General features: G+C 39.0%; 1 non-coding gene across 1 annotated transcript; it reads left to right on the top strand.

Moving 5' to 3' along the window:
• Nucleotides 1–7,129: 7,129 nt before the first annotated feature.
• Nucleotides 7,130–7,263, top strand: LOC115032225 (small nucleolar RNA SNORA17). Its single transcript, XR_003837880.1, has one exon. It is a non-coding gene; the product is annotated as a small nucleolar RNA SNORA17 (small nucleolar RNA).
• Nucleotides 7,264–8,781: the final 1,518 nt, after the last annotated feature.

Here is an 8,781-nt window from a genome sequence, read left to right on the forward strand (position 1 = left end):
TGAGAATCATGTTGCAAATTGTGGTATGTCTCAACTGGAAACTGGTGGTGAAATAAAGGAGTGCTATAAAACGTAGATGCTCCTGGAACTGCATCTGATGGAACCTCTCTATCCTTCCAAGTCAGAGAGATTCTGATCACATGAATATTGACTGGCATCACACTTAGCTATTGACAGCTTCCCACCTTAATTTTGCCCTCTCCTTGCCACCTGGTATTCTTAATCTTTATGGTAACCTCATAGGCTTTAGAAACATCTATACACATTGTAAGAAAAAATTCAGAGAAGTATAATTGAGGAGGAAAGACCTAACCTGATAGTCTGGTATCTCAGATGTAACCAAAGGACAAATATAGCAGTGCTGAAGTCTCATTTATTTAATAATCAGAGTTAAATAAACCATGGTTTATGTCATGCAAATAAAAAAAGGAAAATGTCTAGCAAAAATCATTGCATTCAGCAAAGTGGTAGGATAAAGAATCTACTTACAAAAAGAATTCCATATAGTAACAAACTCCACGAGAAAGAATTCATGTAAAGATAACTCTCCAAGATACCTTTATATAGGTATAAAGAGATAACTCTTTATACCTATATAAAGAGGTATAAAGGATAGTTTATACCTCTGAGTATAAACTATCTAGTATTAAACTTAACCAAGAGGGAAAGACCTATACAACTTTTTTTCTTTTTGCTTTCCTTTTTTCTCTTTTCTTTTCTTTTCTTCTCTTCTCTTCTCTTCTCTTCTCTTCTCTTCTCTTCTCTTCTCTTCTCTTCTCTTCTCTTCTCTTCTCTTCTCTTCTCTTCTCTTTTCTCTTTTTATCTCTTCTCTTCTCTTCTCTTTTTTTTTCTTATTTATTTGTTCACTTTACATCTGGATCACTGCTACCCCATCTCAGGTTTCCATTTCACACCATCACTCCCCCTATTTTCCTCTTCTTTACTCCTCTGAGAGGGTGGATGCTTCCCTCTGTATTCCCCCTGTCCCCCATTCTATGGGGCTTGGTGCACTCTCTCCTACTGATGCCAGACAAAGGCAGACCAGCTAGAATGTATTCTACTGACAAGCAAAAATATTAGGGATAGACCCAGGTTCTACTTGTTCAGGAATCACATGAAAACCGGGCTGCACATGTGGTACATATGTGTGTGAGGTCTAGGTCCTGCCTATGTATGATCTTTGGTTGGTGGTTCAGTCTCTGAGAGCCCCCAAAAGTTAGTTGGGCTTCCTGTGGGGTTAGTACCACATTTTCTTTTTACATGCTTCAGTTGAGGGACATTGTAAAATGGAATTTCAGTCATTTTGATTTGCATTCCCCAGTTGACTAAGGACTTTGAACATCTCTTTAAGTGCCTCTTGGTACTTCTTTTAGAATTTCCTGGTTTGCTTTTTATCCACTTTTTAATTGCCTTATTTGGGTTGATGGAGTTTAACTTCTTGAGTTCTTTATACATTTTGTCTATTAGCCCTCTGTCAGATGTAGGTTTGGTCAAGATCCTTTCCCAATGTGTAGGCTGCTGTTTTGTCTTATTGATGGTGTCCTTTGCCTTACAGAGGCTTTTCAGTTTCATGAAGTCCCATTTCTCAACTGTTGATCTTAGATCCTGAGCCATCATCGTTTTGTTTTGTTTTGTTTGTTGTTTTTGTTTTTATTTTTATTTTCTAGCTGCTGTCTTACCTATCAATGTAGTCAGAAATCTGGGGAATAAACAATAAGTTACCAGTTATGTTACTTTTAAAAATGACAGAGTCTACTAACCAACAGTTCCTGTGGTCTGTATGGTCTCCATGGCAACTTGAGCAGAGTCAGTCTGTCTTTCAAGCTCAGAAGATACAGGGGTTTTTCTCCATAGAATGAACATGCATGACATGAGGAATGGCTTAACTTGGCTTAGCTAAGACATTTGACTCAGAGTATCCAGTTTTGTCCACTGTGTATTTCGGTGCTCATCATATCATAATCCAAGCAGCATCCTGTAGCTATGTCCACATCTTCTGAGACTTTGAGAGAGAAACTGTTAGAGGCTTTTGAGAACTCTATCTGTCGTAAACTTAATAATTAACAAACTTCTGACAGGATTGAGTGCTATATAGATTGATTATAATTGAACAGAACTTAATCACAGTAGTAAAAATCATATTAAAACAGGATAGGAATCAAAACCTTAAGTAACTTTGACAGGTTGTGTGGGTAGAGAAAAGTACATTGTTGTATTAGCAAAGAGACATTTGGCTAGAACTAGAATAAGAAAGCTGGCAGTAGTGGGATAAGATCATGGTGACAGAAAATGAGTTTTCCCTGTGATATAAACTGAGCATGCAGGCTGTGAGAACAGGCCAAAGGTATGGGAATATGAATAGGTAAGCACTTGGGCCCTTTCAACTACATAGCCCACATGGGTGGCAGTAGCTTATGTGGGAGCTCTCTTGTGGGCAGGAGCAGGCAGCCAAACCCTTCAGGAGCTGGAGAGTGTGCAAGTGGTTGAGAGTGGGAAAGCAAATTCTAACAGATGGGACCTCTGGCAGGACACAAGGGGTGGGTACCCACTTTTTAGACTGAGTACCTGGAACAGAGCTAAGGAGCAGAGGAGGAAGGGCAGCAAGTGAAAAGAAAAGGAAAATGAGACAAAATGATAACATGACTCCAACCAGTGCTGAGGCTGAAGTGGCTTTAATTTAACCCGCCAGCTTTTATACCATTCTAGGTACTAGCAGAGAATAGGGTCAGTTCTTAATCAAAGAAAAAGTGATTAAACAAGGTAATGAACAAAGAGATCACACCAGGTAGTAATCAAAGAAAGCAATAAGCAAAGTCCCCAAGTTACTGGATCTGGGGGCTTTTCAGGATTACCAAGACAAAAGGGAAGTCACCCCTCTTTCTAATTTTTTCTTTTTTATCTAAACCAAAAAACTGGATGGAGGAAGGGATGTTGGTATTCTGTCTGAACTCCACCCCACAGTTACTGTCAACAGCCAGATGTGCTCCTCCCCACAGTTACCTGGCAACAGCCAAGTAGGCCTGCCCCACTATAAAAGGGCTGCTTGCCACCCTCCTCTTACTCTCTATTGCCTCTCTTGCCTCTTGCTCCCTTGCTCCCCCTTTCTCCCCATTCCCTTCCTCACTCTCTCCAGGTGGTCATGGCCAGCCTCTACTTCTCTACTCTCTCCTTCTCTCTACCTTTCTGTCTCTTCTGTCCTCTAAACTCCCTTACCCATGCCCTGAATAAACTTTATTCTATACTATACTGTCATATGCCTGGTCCCTCAGGACGAAAGATACCTTATTATGGCCATGCTGAGACATCCCCTCCCCTCAGACCTCACCACACCTTCATAGATCGTATCTTAATATTTCTTTACCTTTTTATAATCACGACAATAAGTTTCTCTCCATTTAGTTTGATATTGGCTACTAGCTTGTTGTGTATTGGTTTTGTCATGTTTATGTATGTGCCTTGTATCCTTAGTCTCTCTAATACTTTTAACATGAAGTTGCTTTGGATTTTGTCAACGTTTTTTCAGCATCTAATGAGATGACCCTGTGGTTATTTTTCGTTTAGTTTGTATATATAGTGGGTTACACTGATGGATTTTCATATATTGAACCATCCTTGCATCCCTGAGATGAAGCCTACTTTGATCATGGTGAATGATTTTTTTTTATGTGTTCCTGGATTCAGTTTGTGAGTATTGTATTGAGTATTTTTTGCATCAATGTTCATAAGAGAAACTTGTCTGAAATTTTCTTTATTTGTTGAGTCTTTGTGTGGTTTAGGTATCAGGGTGATTGTGACTTCATAGAGTGAGTTTGGTAGTATTAATACTATAAAAGAGCACCTTACTAAAATCACTTACAAGTTTAATGCAACCATTAGCAAAATCCATATAAAATTCTTCTCATAAATAAAAAAAAATCCTAAAAATTATTTGGCACAACAACATCTACAACAAAAATCTTAGATGATCAAAACAATCCAGAGCAATAAGTCTCTTGTTAAAACCATAGAAAATTAAACAAATCCCCATTGCCAGGCTTGAGATAGCCCCCTTGGAATTGGTTTGGACAGTCTAAAAGACTCCAAAAGTAGTATGGGCTATTACCATCATCCTTGTATGCCTCCCAGAACTTTCAAGTCAGACCGTATTGATGAAGAGGCCACATATTTTGTACACAAGACTTAGAGGAGTCCTGCTAAAGCTAACATAGATGGTCATTCCCAAAGGCTATACTTTTTTTTCTATTTTTTAAAATATTTTTTATTACATCTTTTCCTCAATTATATTTCCAATGCTATCCCAAAAGTCCCCCATACCCTCCCCCTCATTTCGCTACCCACCCATTCCCATTTTTTTGGCCCTGGCGTTCCCCTGTACTGGGGCATATAAAGTTTGCATGTCCAATGGGCCTCTCTTTTCAGTGATGGCCGACTAGGCCATCTTTTGATACATATGCAGCTAGAGTCAAGAGCTCCGGGGAAGGCTATACTTTTTATACTATGTGAAAGTCCTCTGCAAGAAGCCAAGAGTGTAAAACCTGGGAGTTGCAGTAGTCAGTAGCATAGCAAAACATCTCCAATATGTAATAATGGGACTTCTCTCAGGTGCAATCAACAGCTTTATAGTTGTACTTAAAACCCTCTCAGTAACTGAAAATTCCCATGTGGTGCTGTGGCTATTGAGGTCATAGATTCAGGAGGAGACCTTCTCTTAGAATTTTTCTAAACCACTATAATTACTAACTGCATTTTAAATACCTCATACTTTCAGGTAAGCGTGGCTCTCATCCATCATCAAGGAGGTTTCTTTATGTGATAGATGGAGACCATCACAGAAATCTAAATCTAGAAGAAAAAATGCTGATAACATCTGACTGTGGAGTGTCTAACCGGGATATATATATATATATATATATATATATATATATATATATATATACATATATGACAGGGACACTGATCCTAAGATACAGAGAACATCTCTTAAGAGGGAGCAAGTGTATAACAAATGGAGGACCAGAGTTGTCTGCTATGAGCCACTGTCTTCTTCATATAACTAAGAAGATACACCCAAGGAATATCAAAATATTACATCTATCTACACAAGACCTGCACAAGAATAAATGCTAACACTGACAGGAATAATTTCACAAGGCCTCGCCCATAGATGAAGAGCTACAGGCAGTTAATGGATTCTAAGAAAGCAATAATTAGTTCTCTCCAAGAATGAGGAGTCTCTTGGTAGGTTATCCAACCAAAGCCATCAGCACTAAATAAAGACATGTATGAGCAACGCTAAATGTACTCAACAGGTGCAATCTTTTCCTGCTTTCATATATAGAAAGAGGTTATGAACTTGAAAAGTATGTTGGTGAACACAGAGAAAATTTTAAGGGACTAGAAGTAGATTGAAAATAATGTAAACAAGACACTTCTCATGTTAAAAATTTTCAAAAAATATTATGAAAATTAAATAAATTTATATTTAGCTTATGAATTTAAATAAGTCTACAGTTATTAATTTTTTAAAACTTTAATGCATTTCTCAATGTCTCTTGTCTCCTAATTAAACATGAAGAGAAGGATAAAAGTCACTACACTCATTTTTAGTACTGGAAAACATCTTAAACACATAGGAAGAGTTTCAGTACATCTATTTCAAGTCAGGGTCTAGAATTCTTTAATGCATATGAAGTTCCAGAGGGGAGGGTATTTTTTTTTCTTCTCTCTTGTGGACTGCCATCTCAGAATCTTTTAGATAAAGTTAGGTCGATAAACGATCAAAGCTGTGAAACCAAATCATAAAAGAACTATCCTTTCATTTTTCATGTTGAAGAAGGAGGCATTTAATAAAGCAATGTCTGAGGAATGCATGGAAGTGTTTTTCCATTACCAAAGAAAGCTTCCACACTTACTTGTTTATCTGAAAACCATGATGTATGTAATTTATGAATGTTTAATATCTTTGTGGGTCCAATTTTTCTAGGACAAAAAACTGGCTGTAAATTCAGATATCACATTTTAAAATCTGTTCAAATTTGATCAAAGGTAAATCAAAAGTATCATAAGCCTTTGTATGATCAATGTTTCCTAGCAACTTTGGGCCTTGAATTTTTTTTCTTTTATCTGAATTCATGTTCAGTTGTCTTAGACTACTTTATGAATGCTGTTTCTCTTGACATTGTTGACTTACTCTTTAATATTTTATCTTTACTTTCTTCTTAAAAAACAATATCTGAATGTCTTTTAAGCTGCTTTAATCCCTCCATAGAAATTCATGACCTAATCTGAGGGTATGTGCAAGCTTCAGTGAAAAACAATTCAGCCCAATTCAAATAAAATTGTTAGGTTACCATGGAATGTTTCTAAATACTTCGTGAAATTAAAAAAGTAGTTTTATTTTCATTTCATTTTCTAAAAAATAAAGTCCAAATTTACTTGTCTAAATATATGCATATAGCTGCTAAATATCACCCAGCTCTGTTCTTAATCATGACAATTATTTTTTTAAATGTTAATATTTTATTAGATATTTTCTTCATTTACATTTCAAATGCTATCCCCTTTCATAGTTTCCTCTTCAAAAGTCCCCTATACCCTTCCCCTGCCCTGTTCGCCAACCTACCCACTCTTGCTTCCTGGCCCTGGCATTTCCCTGTTACTGGGGCATATAATCTTCGCAAGACCAAGGAAGGGCCTCTCATCCATTGATGGCCGACTAGGCCATCTTCTGCTACATATACAATTAGAGACACAGCTCTGGGGGGTACTGGTTAGTTCATATTGCTGTTCCTCCTATAGGGTTGCAGACCTCTTTAGCTCCTTGGGTACTTTCTCTTAAAAAGGTCCTTCATTGGGGGCCCTGTGTTCCATCAACAATTAAATTTTAAATTTCAATTTAATCATCACGCCTCCAACTATACCTAACACTATATTTGGTATGTTATCAGAAAATAGAGGGCAAGTTTCATGTATGTATGTATGTATGTATTCTTTAATTCTATGTCTTAAATATTATCAAGACATATCTTGCCCTTGGTAATATTTGATTCCTTAGAATTAGATAATTGCTGTTACTTATACATAATGTCTTTGCATGGTTAGTGACCTGAGGCATAAACAATCCAATTTTCCTGCTTCTAGAGGCATTGTAGATGTGGCTGCTGAATCACATGTGTGTCAGTAGGCAGCTGAGAGGAGAAAGGCTGCTTTCATATGCTCAGTGTTCAGACATATGAACTTCTGAATAATTGGTAGACTAACATTTCCTGAAAAAAAAGTGAGTTTGGGACAAACACCAGTCTCGATCCAGGGAGGCAGAGACCGGTTTTCATGACAGGAAGCAAGATGGAGACTAGAAGAATCATGCGTGGAATCATGGGCACCAGGAAGGAAAAAGAAAGCTCAAGGCAGATGACCATTAGAGCAGTCCAAGAAAGGAGTGAGCACAGCATGACCACCAGACTGGTACCATGGGGCCCAGACAGGGAAGGAGCCTGAGATGCGTACTAGTCTGATGCTATGCAGGCCTGGAATGTCAGACGATGCACGAGATGAGGTGCCATAAAGTACAAGTGAGCCATAGTACTCCTGAGACCACTACAGAAATGCCTCCAGGAACTCAGAGACTCCAGGAACCAAAAGAGGAACAAGTAAATGATGGAGAAATGGGAAACAGAGGATGTGGGAACAAACAAGGGAGGCAAAACTGGAGAGTGGAGGGTAGGAAAGGACAGCCAGATGGGAGTAGCCAACTATGCCACCTGGGATCATGCTGGGGTCTTGGCCTGTGCTAGCACCAGGGGCCACACCTGGGGCCATGGCCCTGCAGAAGCAGGGGTTTGTAACCACCAAAAGCCGGATAGACTTTTCTGGTCTGAGCTGATGACCATGGACATGTTGATGTCTGAGGGCTATGAAAAACTAGTCTCATTCCTCACCTGAGTATCGTGGAAGAGCTGGCCCTGCCCCTAACCAGATCAGTACTCACGAAAGTGGCCCCACACAGTGCTGGAGTAAGCTGCTTGAGAAAGCAAGTGTGAGAGAGTTGACCCTACCATTTGTGTGATGCAGATGACAAAGAGGTTTGCTCTTATCCCCTCACTCTTCACCACCTACAGGAAACAGGAGACCTGGTCTTGGGTTCATGAAAGGAGGAGAGGTGGCCCTGCCTTTCACTCCCTGAAGCACTAGAGAGACCAGGCCTGCCACTTTTGTGGATTGCTGTTTGTATTTTCTGCTCCCTCAAGAGGGGTACCCCTGTGAGGAGTAGATCATGTACTCAGTTGAGGTCAGGTGAAAGTTTAACTGGTAAGATAAGGCTAGAGCCTGTGATTGGGCAGTGAAAGGAAAGGGCTAAAAGTTTTAGAGACAGGGAGGAGGAGAAGAAGAGGAAAGGCAAGACAGAGGACAGAGGGAGAAGATGGGAGAAGAAGAGGTTGAAGATGAATCGAACCCACATGGCCTGGAGGATCCTCAAGTAGCTAAGGATTTCATAGATTCAATAGAGCAGTGTAGGATATATCTGCCCAATCTAAATGTGCAGCTTGTAATTATATTATTGAGTTGTGTGTTCTTTGCATGGACATTTTGCAGTTGGAAATTTACCATTATAAATGTGGCTGGTATAAGTTTCTTTCTTTCTTTCTTTCTTTCTTTCTTTCTTTCTTTCTTTCTTTCTTTCTTTCTTTCTTTCTTTTTTTTTTTTTTTTTTTGGTTTTTCGAGACAGGGTTTCTCTGTGTAGTCGTGGCTGTCCTGGAACTCACTCTGTAGTCCAGGCTGGC

Source organism: Mus caroli, unplaced genomic scaffold (genome assembly GCF_978045245.1).
Source record: "Mus caroli unplaced genomic scaffold, Mus_caroli_1 scaffold_9, whole genome shotgun sequence".
NCBI lineage: Eukaryota > Metazoa > Chordata > Mammalia > Rodentia > Muridae > Mus > Mus caroli.